This window comes from Papilio xuthus, unplaced genomic scaffold (genome assembly GCF_000836235.2).
Source record: "Papilio xuthus unplaced genomic scaffold, Pxut_1.1 DF828177.1, whole genome shotgun sequence".
NCBI lineage: Eukaryota > Metazoa > Arthropoda > Insecta > Lepidoptera > Papilionidae > Papilio > Papilio xuthus.
Genome location: NW_013530472.1, coordinates 5,183,447 through 5,198,893, shown reverse-complemented (window position 1 = coordinate 5,198,893; position 15,447 = coordinate 5,183,447).

The window sequence follows — 15,447 nt, the reverse complement described above, 5'->3', positions numbered from 1 at the left end:
TACAGCGAGGCGCTTTAATGAAAACCAACATGCAGCGACGCGCATGAAAAGAGCGAAAGTGTGGTACTTTTTTTTACATCGCCCCGCTCATCGTTAATTTTACGCCCTCGGCTTCAGAGTTTAAAAATATCATTAATAAAATCAAAACAATACTAACACGTTTTACGTTACTACAAATATACTTTAAAGTCTAAAATAGTTGGTCGAACGTTAGTTATATAGTTAAGAACATAAAAATCATTCCGTTATTTTTCATAAAACCTACATAAACCTACGATCTATATTAATCCAAAGTATTTGTCATCCAATCTATAACGACATATAACTTTGACGACAGCCATCAAATTTAACGACACTTATGTTAATTTCATAATAAATTGGTCATTAATCAGCCAAAGCATCTTATATGTGGGTTGAAATTAATGACCATTTCGCAGATATTAATTAGATGTTTTTGAAGACGCATCAAATAAGAAAAAAGATAGACTCTCTTGTCATATGACATTTTATAATGCCTAACTTATAAAGTATTCATAAAATGTAATTTTTTTTCTTTCCAATACTCTCCCCCTCCCCCCAGTTCCCCATCTAACCCTCTCCTAAAAATTGTCTAAAGAAAGCATTGGAATTTTACTCAGCAACTAGACAATCTTCTATTATTGAATATCTCTCTTACCGCGTTTCCACTAACATAACATCTGTACAAAAGTATTGTCTTCTCACTCATATTTATAGAAAAAAAAGAGATAACAATAACATGTGCTGATACTACGACAATTGGAACAGTTACAAAGGCTGTATAATTAATGAGCTTCGGAAAATACGTCTCTTGTTATTTCCTTTAATATTCCTAAAATATTTCCTACGGAAAAGAGAGGTCGTTAGCGTCGAACATAAATTATAATAAATATTGAGGCACATTTTACCTTTACTTTGTGGATTTAACTTACTCTTATACAACTTTGTCCGTGATACTTCGTAAGTGAAATAAATTATTTAATCTCTATCTCAGTTAAACTAAAAATACTATAACTATCTTGTTATCCTTGAACTTAACGTTCTCTTTGATTAATTAACGAAACAATTGTTCCTTAAGTTAAATAACTAAACTTAACCTAAATATAGTTTAATTAATTCAATCAATCAAACTTTCACTACAATACCAAAACAATTATTCCTTTAGTTAATTAAAAATATCTTTATATATATAATTCTTCTGTGAGTGTGTATGTCACTGAACTTCTCTCAAACGACTCGACCGATTTTGATGAAATTTTTTGTGTGTTTTCAAGGGGATCTGGGAATGGTTTAGATTCACAATTTTGTCCGCTGGACAATGTTTTTTTAATTAATTTTTAATTTATTAGTAGTTGTTGATTTTGGAATGTTTTACATTGGATCCGACAGACGGTGCTACCATCGTAGTGTCAAATTGTCAGACGTCTGTCGGGTCCGCTAGTATATATATATATATATATATATATATATATATATATAATCTGAAATAAATCAGAAACAAATATCAAGGACGTGAGTCAATGTTAATATTCTAGATAAATCCTTGTTTCGTTCTGATGCTGTAATCTTTTTTTATACATTTATGTTTTTACATAAAGCTACCATACACGCACTGCTATAATCAATAGCTTCAAATGTTCGGCATCGGATGATCAATAATTGACATTCGCCATACACGGACCGTAGTTTACTGTCGCCGCTTAAAAAAAACCTACAAGCCATAAGATCATAAATTTGTCACACTTTTATATATAAACTCTGAGTTATTCACCCCAAATACAGACATATACATAGCCTAAAGTACTTTAAGAAGATTAAATGAACCGTCTAATAATACAATTTCAATGTTCAAACATAGAATTGGAATAACACCAATGTTTCTTTGCCAAATATTCTCGCTGAAATGATAGTCATCCTAAGACATAACTAGAGTAACTTCTGAAGCACAAAAGTATTACGACAAATATTTTTCATGATGCCCCAAAATAGACTTGTTCATTTTTTTTGTTATTATTTTATTTTTAATTTTAAAAAAAAGAATCGGATATTTTATAGAACAATTTAGAAATAGTCAATGTCGAGAAGAATTTCCGCGCTCGCGTAAAAGCACTGATAACTTTAATTGTTTTTTGTTCGCCTCAACTTTCGCAATCTCCGGCGAATTAAAAGCCCTCGCGAAATTGTTTGTGGCCTTTTGAGTTAATTATTTCTTTGAAAAAGTATAATAAATTTTAAGCTTAACAACTTAGCAGTTGCGCGCGACTTCGTCCACGCAGGTTTTTAAAAAAACTATGTCAATAAATATAGTCTATGTCACTGAGTGATGGTATAGCTTCACAACGATGAAAGAAATTTGAATCGGTTCAATGGTGAATGAATCCCGGAAAATCATATCATATGTTAGTGATTACAAATAGACACTTACTAAGCTAGCGCGTACCATCTTTCGACCAAATCTCCACTTCACCAGGTGGGATCGTGGTCAAGCGCTAGCTTATAAAACGTAAAAAAAAATACGAATACAAAAGGATGAATAGATGTTTGTTAGAAAGTATCTCCGGAATGGTTCAACGGATGACATAGGCTACTTATTAAGTTTTTTATTTAGTTCCACGAGGACAGAGCCGCGGTCGACAGCTAGTACTTTATATTCAATTTAATATTTTTGATATACATCGAGGCAACACATTGTTGTGAATTTCTCCATCTGTTCCAACATTGTGGGTCGCTCGGTGCAGAACAAACAAACGAATGCCGATTGAGTTTGATGTTTGATTTGAAAAGTTTTCAATTGAGAACATATCATACATAACGATACACGCTGCAAGTATTAAATTGTAAAAATATTATACGTACCAACTGCGATAGAAAGATTAAACTTTGTTGAGAATAATTAATCGGAATGAATGCACAGGTATGTTAAAACATCGTGTTTAAATACCTAATTCATTTATTCTATGATGATAAATCTTAGAACACCCTGTATAACTAAATACGTATAACCTTTCACAACCTTACAGTGGATTTCTGAAACCATAATCTCGTATAAAACATATCCATGTCATTATCTTTGATAAAACAAAGATAACGATATATTTTAAACCGGGACTACTATCTTTAAAACCCACTGTTAGTATTAGTGATGAAATTTAACTTTTGTTAACGTTTGAACTAAATTATAATAAGATTGTAATGTAATATTGCTGACTTAAAAGTTTTGTTGCTCTAGATTTCAGACTGTTGCGGTTTCATTAATTTCTCTACAATTCAATTAATGTTCTTAACTTTAACTAAACTTGTAATATTCTCCCTTAAGTACCGTTAAACTTAACTCATTGTAGCAAAGTATTATGCATATATATTAATATTTTAATTTAACGGTCGCCCGCGACTCCGTCCGCGCGGAAACATAATTAGTAGTCTATGTGTTCTTCCAGAGTATTCTCTTTATCTTCATATACCAAATTCTATACAGATCCGTTGAGCCATTCCGGATATAACTTCAAGCAAACATCCATCCATCTAAACATTCGCATTTATAATATTAGTAAGATTGACTAAACAGCCAAACGTGGTAACAATGTTTTGGCTTTGAATTAAAAAACGTCAGATTAAACCAAGCATATAGGACTGCAAGTATGTTGGCTGATTTTTTTTTATTTGTAACCATTTTTGTTACACCCAGAAACAACTACGAAACTATAAATTTAATCATTTTTTTCTTTATTTTTGTTATATTTCATAACATTACCTTCTGTATAATACTATTATAAGGTCATAAATATTAAACAAATTAATTTCAACCAAAACTTCTCAAAGCTGTAGGTTCGGAGTTTCCATTGGTAGTGGATTTGCAAGGTGGTACCGACACAAAGTTATTAAATTAATGAATACAGTTAGTAAGCTCGCCACTAAATCGTTTGTTACCTAAATAAACTTATAACAAACTAGATAAATTCTAGTTACACCCACACGTGTTGGAAATTTAAATCCAGTATTTTGTTGGACTCATATTTCATGCGAGAAAATACTTATACTATTAAAAGTATATAAAAAAACAATTTCCCCTAAAACCATTACCTTAAAGTTCTAATGCTACACTAGAAAAATTATTAACAATCTAGCTGTCGCTCGCGATTCTGTCCGCGTGCAATTTAAAAAACTTAATTATTAGCCAATTTGTTCTACCAAATTTGAGAAAGATCTATGCAGCGGTTTTCGAGATACCTTTTAACAAACATTCATCCATCTATCAAAGAATTCGCAATTTATAATATTAGTAAGATTAAACTGATATAAAAACAGCTAAACACTCACATATATTCGTCCAGTGGCGGCACCGACTAGTTTCGAGCCCATCGGGGGCCCTTGATCAGGGAGAGTGGGACTGGGTTTATTTCGCGAAAGCGACCCGTCGCTCACTGCCTAGTCGGTGCCGCCACCGGACGAATATACGTGAGTGTTTAGCCGTTTTTATATAAGTTTATTATAATGTCTCACGTAAGTTTGAATAATTTAATAAGTAAGATTACTTTCTAATGTGTCTATACAATTAATTTTCAATTATATGTACATTCAGAGTTGTTTGTGTTTAGCCTACCGTGAAAACCAGGCGTAGACGCCAAACAAACTACTTCAGAAACTTACCTTTACTTAAACAGACTTCGACTTAAACTTTGAACCTAAAAGTGAAAGGTAAATGTTTGGAAGAAAACAAAATGTAGCAATATTGGAAACTGAGGCCCCAACAACTTCTTACCAAGACTAACGTACTGTTGACTTACGTACAAAGAAAAAAAAACATCTAAAGACGTACTTTATAATAACTTTATTATTTTGTATAGCATTTTTTCCCCAAATAAAACTGTATATGATATTTTTTTATATATTATATAATATATTATAAATGCGAATATTTAAATAGATGGATGTTTGTTAGAAGGTATCTTTAGAACGGCTGCATGAGTCTCGCTGTAATTTGACATAGTGCAGAAGAAAACAAAGGCTACTAATTAAGTTTTTTTTTAATTCCAAACGACCGGAGTCGCGGGCGACACCTAGAGTTATATGATATACATCCTCTTTATACGCTAAATAAAAGTAATGAGATTTATTTTGACTTTTTCGTTTATATTTGTCGTTTACTTATAACAAATATAACGTAGAAACCAAACAACTTCTTCACGCTCATTAATCACTCAGCCTCTAAGGTTCTCAAATGATAATTATAACAGAAAGTCTTATATTAATTTATCTTCAGACAGCACCTCACTCCTGGGTATTGAATAACAAAGAATTATAAGGAATAGCTTCTAATATACAGTTATTTACATTTTGTGGTTGCGAGTATATACCAGGACTATAATCTCGGTACTTTTTAAGGTTCGTTATTCACAAGGAACAGACTAAAAATCAAACAATATTTTACGTTAAAAATTTTACTAGAAAAAAGTATTTTCTTATTTTGTTATAATCATTATATTTACAAGCAGACCCAAAAGTTGTTATAACGACAATTTTTTGGCAAATTTATTTATATATGAATCACCAACAATTATTAGAAATACATTGTTAACAGAATAAAAAATAACCAAGAAATATTTCGGCCAAAGGTTGAGTCTGGCCATCCATCGGGGAAATGCCGCCAGCCTCTTGGGAACCCTTCCGTGCGACCGCAGCGATTTGAGGTCGATTTTTTATATTATTTAGTCTTATTTTTAATTTGGTTTAGTTTTAGTACATAGTTTATTTCTAGTATTAATTAATTCATTTATTTTGTAGTGGTTAGTTATTTAGTAAGATTATATTTTAATTTATAATTAGGTTAATTATATTCTTCTTGGTTGAAGAAATATGATATAATAAAATACGTTATTTTTAACAAGAAAAATTAAATCAAAGCATTATAAGACCTTGTTTGTGATAGATGAAATTGAAGAAAAATAATATTTCAAACATAATATTCTAACTTCGAAATAAAAACAAATGAATAATGAATGCAATTTTGAAACTGTGGAAGCTCCCATGCGGGTCAATACGTCAATAGAAGCTAACTTGTAGTTTTTGTGATAGCGAACAACTTGTTTGTGACATTTTAATGGAACGGTTTTTATTTCATTCCTATCACGTACTATAACTATTAATATTTTAGTACATTTGAGTGATTGATTGATTTATAATTTTCCTATTGAACCTGGCAATGCAAAATGTAAATTTTAAAAAAGAAATAATTTTTTTACGACACAAACCTCCTTTCTGGCGTCTTATGGATATGTCACCAAAGTTTTATCAAAATACTATTTAGTTCAAGAACTTAATCGAGGTCAACTTTTTCATTTAAACAAGCAGACATAACACGCGTCCATGTTAGAACTATAGGAGGAGATTAACATCCATTTGACGCGATCCTGACGGATAACACAAAGTGCATTCGCTTTCGCTTTCAAAAATATATGAAATTGACGCGCGACAATCACGTGACTTATAGAAAATTATTGTCAGTTCTGTACAATTTTGAAGTTCGTTAAGGAAAAGCCTCGAAGCATTTTATCTAACCTCGCTGGCATATCTTTTTGTTATAACAGAAGGGGGCAAACGAGCAGCGGGAACACCGAGGTGTTCATCGACGCCCATGGACATTAGCAATACCCTAGGAACCGTAGATGTGTTGCCGGCCTATGAGATGGTGATACGCTCGCTTCGGTATGGTTCGGTTTGGTCTACTAATATCTTCCATATTTATACATCTTTATATGTGTGCTTTTTATTGTTATAAGTCTCATTCAGATTACCACTATTACAAATGAGATTTGTGTTGAAAGAGAAGATGTGTTGTGTGAAATGAAAAGTGTTCTTCTAGAAGATTTTCTCTCGTAATGTGAACAGAGTTGTGCGCGGCCTACATTGTTAACAAAGTTCTCTGCGTTAATTAAACACGTGTTCCACTGCTAGTTGAGAAACTGATTTACTTGTAATCTCAGGTATTCACGCCGCTGGTTATGCTAATGAAGATCTAAGTTTAAGCCTAGTCTATCTATATCTATATAAATTCATATTATTTGTATGACATTTACGGAATTTAAATCAAAAATAATGCTCATTTATTTTAACACTCAAACTCCTAAAAAAAGTCTCAGTAAAATCGTTTTTTTTAATGTCCTAAGGTGGCAAACAAGCGAGCGGTCACCTGAAATCGCTTATATAGCGAAGTGGCCGTTGCCCATAGACATACGCTATTGCATATGCGTTGCCTACCTTTGATCGACGGAGGAGAGGATGCACAGAAGGAAAATATTTTCCCTTTCCATGCATCCTCTCATCCGGAAAGTCCACTTCCACTTTCCATTTCCTTTCAATATAAGAAAAAGGGTGGAAAGGAAAAGAGGACTAAATTAGGCCTCCGGGACGCACTCTGATCAGACGAACCGCGGAATAGCGTCCACTTGACGCCTGTCTTCTGTGTGGTCGTGGTATTTCACCGGGCGAGCCGGACCAATTCGTGCGAAGATGTTAAAGCGTGCTCTACCACTGTTAAATATAATATTCTCGTTTCTTTTCTGTTTTATATAATATTCTCGTGTCACAATATTAGTTACCCTACTGCACCGAAACGGCTTGACCGATTTTTATGAAATTTTATATGCGTATTCAGTACATCTCAGAATCGGCTACTATCTATTTTTAATCACGCGCAAACGGAGTCACGGGCGACAGCTAGTGTCATATAAATAGCAGTTACCGTATACATGTCTAATTTTTTACTTTCCTCTTTCTTTGATAAATAAATATCTATTGTTTTTAGTTGAAGAGGTCACGGTCAAGGTCATACACACTGACCGCTGCCACAAATCACTCCGCCCCTTGTGCTAACAAATCATTCTGTAATCTTCAACTTACTTCATTACCCCACAAATTGTTAACCATTTCATCGTATAAAAATAATAGTATTGTCAGATAAATTCTTATTATACTAGCGGCAATTAAACTTTATTTGTAGTCTATGTCTTCCTCCAGATTACTTTTGCAACTAAAAACCAGCTAAACCGAAACTATGTAAGTTGTAACTAAAAACCATTTTTTATAATAAAAAAAGGTTTTATTTAAAAAAACCTTTTAAAAAAGGTTTTATTAATTTTACCAACTTTAATTAAAAAAAAAAAGGTTTGGTAACTTAAGTATCAAAATTAATAATACTTTAAATCCTAAAAAAAAGTGTGACATCATCAGCTCACTATACGGCCCCACTGAGGGGCTCGGAGCCTACCCTACGTTAAGGGTGATTAGCTCATAGTCAACCACGCTGGCCAAGTGCGGGTTGGTTGAATTCACACATATCTTTAAATTACTTTCTCAGATATGTGCAGGTTGCATCACGATGTTTTCCTTCACTGTAAGAACGTCGGATAAATGTACATATGTAAATCGAAAATCGAAAAACACATTGGTATATGGCGGGATTCGAACCCAGGACCTGCAGATTGCAAGTCAAGTGCTTGACCACTGAGCCACCGACGTAAAAAAAAGTATATTTTTTTATAAAGTATTAGCAGATTTTTGTTTATTTACTAATATTTCTGGTACTGTTCCAACTAAGCTATATTCTTGTGTTAAGACATTGTTTACGACAATAATCGAATGGTGGTATTCGAAACCCCGACCACCAGATCGAAAATCCGTACCCTTAACTATTATACTATTGCCGCTTTTAAAATTAACAACCTCATAGAAAACAATACTAATATTTGCATTTCTTATTTTACATCAAAATATAATAGAATGTATCCTATGATATCGCTTGCTACAAATTAATTTCACGTTACAATAACATTATTATTATAAAAGGATATCCGTTACTCGGATGAAGAATTTTCTACAATAGAATTTTCAATTCTAACTGATTCCCCGCTGTTGTTACAAGTCCGATACAATTGTTTCGATATCTTTATATTTATTTAATAAATCTTCTATCTAGATATCTGGCAAGTTATAAAAAAATACTCCTAAATATATTAATGTTTAAAGGCGCTGTACACGGGTAGTTTCGAGCAATCCATATCAGTAGCCTCAAACCCTCGTCGTTGGAAGATCAACAGTTGGCTATACACGAACCGCAGTTTTCAGTCGCCGCAAGCTACCGGTAATGACTGCTGATAGAGTATGGAGGAGTACTACATACTGTGCCGACCCTCAATAGGGATATGGGCAGGTTGATGATGATGAATACATCGACAGTTTGAGTGATGCATAACGGGGCTTAATACAGAGCAATGTTTTGTAGTCTGTCTACTACAGTTTGAAACAAGTATGGTTACCTAATTTTTGACTTTCACCCTGCCACGAATAGACATCTTTTGGCCAATTACGAGAACGAATGTTTTATTCTTGTCAACGTCTTTGTTAGTAAAGTTTTTTTTTTATTGTATTATTGGAATGAATAATCTCAAATAACACAACCTTCCACGTGCTTTAGAAATAATTATTTTATTCATACAGTTAGTGGAACTTTTAATATTTATGAAAAACCTCAAAGTTATCTTTTACTTTGAATATTGAATGAAAAAACATCTTAATTTCTTTTTTCTTTAATCATAATATACCAAACAAAATTACAATATCTTTTGTAACTCATCACTTATCATACAGCTGAAGAATATCTGAAAAAAGAAAATTCCAGCATAATTTTCAAAAATCGGGTAAATTCTACCAACAGTATTTCAAACCTATGACTGGTTATCTTCAATCTTATAGAACTTAAGAAATGTTTCAGACTGGTACAAATAGTACAAAAGTAATCGAACATTTTTTCTAATACAAAACAGATCAAAATGGAATCTGTTCCGTCAACTGTTAAAATACCGAGCACGTCCCAGCAGTAAACGGCAGCTGCTACTACTGGCAGAAGAAGGGGACGTTGTACTAATATTATATTTTAGTGTATTCTTCAAGGACAGTAAAGAAAAGAAAACATACAGACGAATTTAAGACCTCCTCCTTTTTGAAACCGTTTAAAAAGAAACCGGCACAGAAGGGAACAGGAACCGAATTCGCTCCTCCTTAGATTCGGTTACGCTTTGTATTGTTCTCTGGGATGAAGCAAATTCATACTACGGTCATATCAAATCTACGTTCACTTTAGTTCAATTTTCTCGAGTAACGAGTGCATAGTTGCAAAATTGAGGAATATTGCAAACTGTATATCGAATATTTTTCCTACATCTATTTTTAATTGACATTTAAAAAAAACGAAATGTGCTGGAAACTTTTAACTTATTCTATGTCACGCGCGGCAATATTAACCGTCGATATTTTGATAGTATCACAGGCTGCGCCGTCAGAAGCCCACCATGTTTAATTTTAGTTAAACCAATGAAGGCAGTCAACAAGCTCTTAAAGGGAAGCCTTAGGCTGCTATTACATTAGGGGTTGTAAATCGAGCACTCTTCCGATCTTTTACCTTATCCAGTGAAGTGTAAATCGAAAATTCACAATTCTGCAACAATTATAAAAACAGATTGATTTAAATTTGTGTTTTTAAAGTAACTAAACTGCATTAAATAAATATAACTGTATTTCTAAAACTACATGGATAAAATCTTCAATTTCTTGGCATTACAAAATAATAAATTATTTTGTTCCATCGATTAAAAAAAAATAATGTCGTCCGCTTGTACGATGTAAACATATCCTAACACTCAAATTTATACATGAATAGACACGCTTCTAACCTATTTCTGTTCAGTACTTTGTTAACAGAATTTACCATTGTAAGGTTCAAAGGTTCAGTACAATTTAAGTCTTCTAACTCAATTCTTAGACAAATTTTGCGATCCTCATTAAATTTGACATGAAAATTAATCAAATCTCAAAATGTGATTTAAATTATAGGTTAGTTGGACACCAACAAAACTTTTGTGCTAGATTGAAGGCCAGTAATTTTCTAAGCCAGTAGCAACGTTAGAGTTGATGGAGGTGGGGCTACTGCCCAAGGCGGTAGTCACAAATGGGCGCCACAGACGCCAGCCTCGGATATAAAGAAGCGCCTGCGATTTCCTATAAGATAGCCTTAGTTTAGAAGAATTCCCCCTACACCAGGGCACCAGAAATGCTAAAACCGGCCCTGCTCTATGTGTACTGCCACTCTACATTAATCCAAAGTCTTTAATTAAAAATACCTTTGAAATACTGAATAAACAACACAATACAAAGAAAATTATCAACAACCGCAGGCACTCTTGTAAATCAAATTCCGGAGCCTTTGATGTCTGCATTTATTCATGGCGAGTGCTCCGACCGTGAGTCTGCACTAAGCAGACATCGATTGTAACAGTCGTTGTCTATCTTACCTATTTAAGTGCTAAATCAATAATTTTTAAGCACATATATGCGTTAAGTTAAACGTTTACTACAAAAATACGTGTAAAATTAGTACATTATTCTTACTAATATTATAAATGCGAATGTTTATATAGATGGATGTTTGTTTGAAGGTATCTCCGGGACTATTCAACGAATCCTGATGTAATTTGATACAGATGTGGAATATAGTCGGGAAGAACATATAGTATGTTCTACTACTACTATAAGGGACTTATTAGGTGTTTTATTTTTAATTTCCTGCGGTCGGAATCGCGGGCGACAGCTAGTTTTTGCCTATTGCCTAAAAATAAAATTAAATATGATTTTTCATTTTTACAGTTCCATAAAAATTCTTTGAAAATAAAGTTTTTCACAGTTATACAAAATGTGTGTACTTTTTATTTTAAAATATTTGCTGTCGAATTAAATACATCACAAATTAAAACTTTTAAAAGGAAAAAAGCTGTCTCTTGATCAAAGCAAAGAGAATGTTTTCGTTTCTTAAGTGACATGTACATATTTATAAATATTTTAAAACTGGCATTTTTGGCATTCAAAAATTTTGTTTTCTAATTCTGATGTACTGAATAAAAGAAGAAAAATAAAAAGTATTTTCTTTTTATTATTACATTCCCATTTAACACCTTCCGTGCCCGTGCCCAAACAAGTCCAATAAATGTTTGCGGCATGTCAAGACATCGCATTAATTGACACAGATCGTGTTTTGTGTACAGAAGAGATTCAAACTGATTAATAAAGCTTGAAACTATACATTTTATACAACTATATAACACTAGCTGTCATCCGCGACTCCGTCCGCGCGGAATTGAAAAAAAACTTAATAGGTATCCTGTGTTCTTCCAGATCATTTACTACATCTGTGCCAAATTTCATCAAGATTCGTTGAGTGGTTCCGAAGATACCTTCTAAGAAACATACATCCATCCATCCAAACATTCGCATTTATAATATTAGTAAGATTAAAAAGAAGAAATATATGTCACCAGCAGCATACTTTGCTGTTTCATTTTCATAATATTGCCGCTTGCCTCTTTGCTATTCAAGTCACATATTGGTTGTGGCCAAAGCTCTCAAAGAGACTACGAAATTTATTAAGTGGAATTCCTTCTAACTCGGTGAAAAGGGTTCGCAAATGTCACTTGCAATTTAAGTGTTTACATCAGAGTTTCTTTGAGATGCAGTGTTTAAAAACAATGAATTCATTTATCGTACAACATTATATGTAAATAGATGATGAGTTATATTTATAATGTTTCGGTGTATTCGAACTTAACTTTATTTCGCCACTGGCTCTCTTGTACACTTTTATCTCTTTCTTTATGTGTTAGGGAATCCCTTAGCGGAGCTTTGAAAAGAGAAATCTCCACTAAAGTAACTTCATAATGCGGTAGTAAATAACACATTTAACATTTATATAATTAACTATAGTACTCCGAAACTCAATACGCGTTTCAGCTAAGTACTAGATTAAGTTAGAACTACACAATAGAGAGCTAGAGATTGCGACGACAATGGTGTCCGCATGACTGCGTGCTGTATCAATCGAGCACGTGCTCTTTGCGGGGATGTGCGGGAACAATGCTACTCTAATACTGATACACTGCATACAAGGACTAATCTTGTACCATCTATTATGTACAACTATACCAATACTACGTAAAATTAAGTCTAGTTAGGCTATATGTGATATGTTCTCATGTACACGATGTTGATATGGTGAAGTGGAAAATGGTCGCGCTAACGGAGGTCCGTGGTATCTGCCTACCCCTCTGGTTTACGGTCGTGAGTTATGTTGTTATTTTCTTTAGTAGAAAATCTAGATCATTTTTTTTAAAGTTAATTGTCTTGTTTAGTTTTATTCTGGTTAATTAAGAGATAATGAAGCGGTAAAAATATTAAATTAATTACATTTTATAAAAACATATCTGTTTGCCAAAGTATTTTACGTTTTAACTCTATAATGGATTGCAATAACTCAATCTAATAACTACGTTCTTTGTTAACTCGGATAAAAGCTAATATAATAAAGGGAACTTTATCCAGGAAATGGAGTCTCAGGAACAAACACTACTTTCAATTAGTTGCAGCGAACATTTATCCGGAGGAATGCTTTAATTAAAGTCCATAAAGACCAATAAACGATTATTCCAAGCGACTGACATTGATAAATCTCCCTTATTACAATTTTTAAACCAAATGAAACTAGTATATTAAAGGAAGTTTGAGAGTAGGTCCAGTTAAGGTTCACAGTAAGGGTATGTATGTTATGGCTAACAAAGGATCGCTTGTGGCAAGTATAACTTTAAATATAAATGCGGAAGGGTACACTGATTAGGTATACCTAGGAAGGTGTACCTAACCAGTGTAGTGATATCTTTATCACATAATTAAGTGGGGACTGAAATTGGGAATAATATGTCTGCAGGTCGAAAACTGACGTACCTACCCCAGATTGGACAAGGACAGGGAGATGTTAAAATTATCGAGTATTGAATTGCCATGAACAGACAATGACACTAGAATTTTTTTACATGGTAGCAAACGAGCTAGCGTCCACCTGAAATCGCTAAAATAGTAAAGCGATCGTTACCCATAGACATACGCAATTGCATATGAGTTGCCTACCTTTAATCGACGGAGAAGAGGATGCACAGAAAGAAAATATTTTCCCTTTCCTTGCATCCTCTCATCCTGAAAGTCCACTTCCACTGTCAACCTTTCCTTATAAGAAAAAGGGTGGGAAGGGAAAGAGGACTAAGTTAGGCCTCCGGGACGCACACTCATCAGACTGTACGCGGAATTGCTTCCACTTCACGCCTGTCTTCTGTGTGGTCGTGGTATTTCACCGGACGAGCCGGGCCAATACGTGCGAAGATGTTAAAGCGGGCTCTACCATTGTAAAGTACGATTAACAATACATTAAATTACTGACGGATTCGCTTGCAATTTGTTTAATTCAGCAGTCTGTCACTCCCTGAGTAGACGCGCGGCGCAATTAAACAATACGCTATGTCAGATTGTCGGCAAGTTAACGTCGTAATTACTGCAGCGATTAGAGATTGTGTCGTCTTAGTTAACGTTAACTGGGATTTGTAAATGATTTGTTAAAGCTAATCTCACCTTTTTTGGTATAAAACTTGTCAAAAAATTTATATAACTCAGAAAACATTGCAGATTTGGCTTATTTTACCTGTCTTTATTTTAAGCTCTAGTTTGAATATTTCTTAAGAGACTGTTTTCATTTGTTGTAGCATTTTGTATTAATATAAAATTCAGTCTATAAAGTAAAAAAAAATATATAAAAGTTAATTTTCAAACAAGTATTATTTTAAGCAGATAAACTGAGACATGCCGATAGAACCATCAACATAAATGTCGTAATTCTTAGTGAAAAAAGATAAATTGAATTTATAAAATATCTATCGTAATATAAAATATGGCGCTTGATGAAAATTGTACGCAGGCGGTTTTATCGGCGTCAATTTATTTATACGACAATGATTGGACCAAGCATGTCCACTCTCACACTTAATTACGCACAAAAAATTATAAACTTTATCTATTTTATTAAATAGAAAACAAGAGCATTAATAAGCAGGTCAAGGTTCATCATCAGCTCACTATACGTGCCCACTAAGGGGCTCGGAGCCTACCCTAAGTTAAGGGTGACTAGGCGATAGTCGACGCTGGCCTAATGCGGGTTACTTCACACATATCTTTGAAATTCTTCTCAGATATGTGCAGGTTACATCACGATGTTTTCCTTCATTGTAAGAACTTCGGATTAAATAGAAAAAACATCAATTTTGTTAATTGTATAGATAGATTAAATTAGCATCGTGAGAACGGTCCTGTCTGCAGCCCTGACCGCTGGCTGTTGAGTCATGGGATTCCGTATTACATTCGCATCGATGATGCTCTATTTTTAATATTAATACTTTAAAATATTTTTTATTTATATATGCGATGTATTATATTAAAATTATTATAAATAAGTAAATAAAGGCTTAAATAAATATATATTTAAGCTCAATAGTGTTGTATTCCCAAACT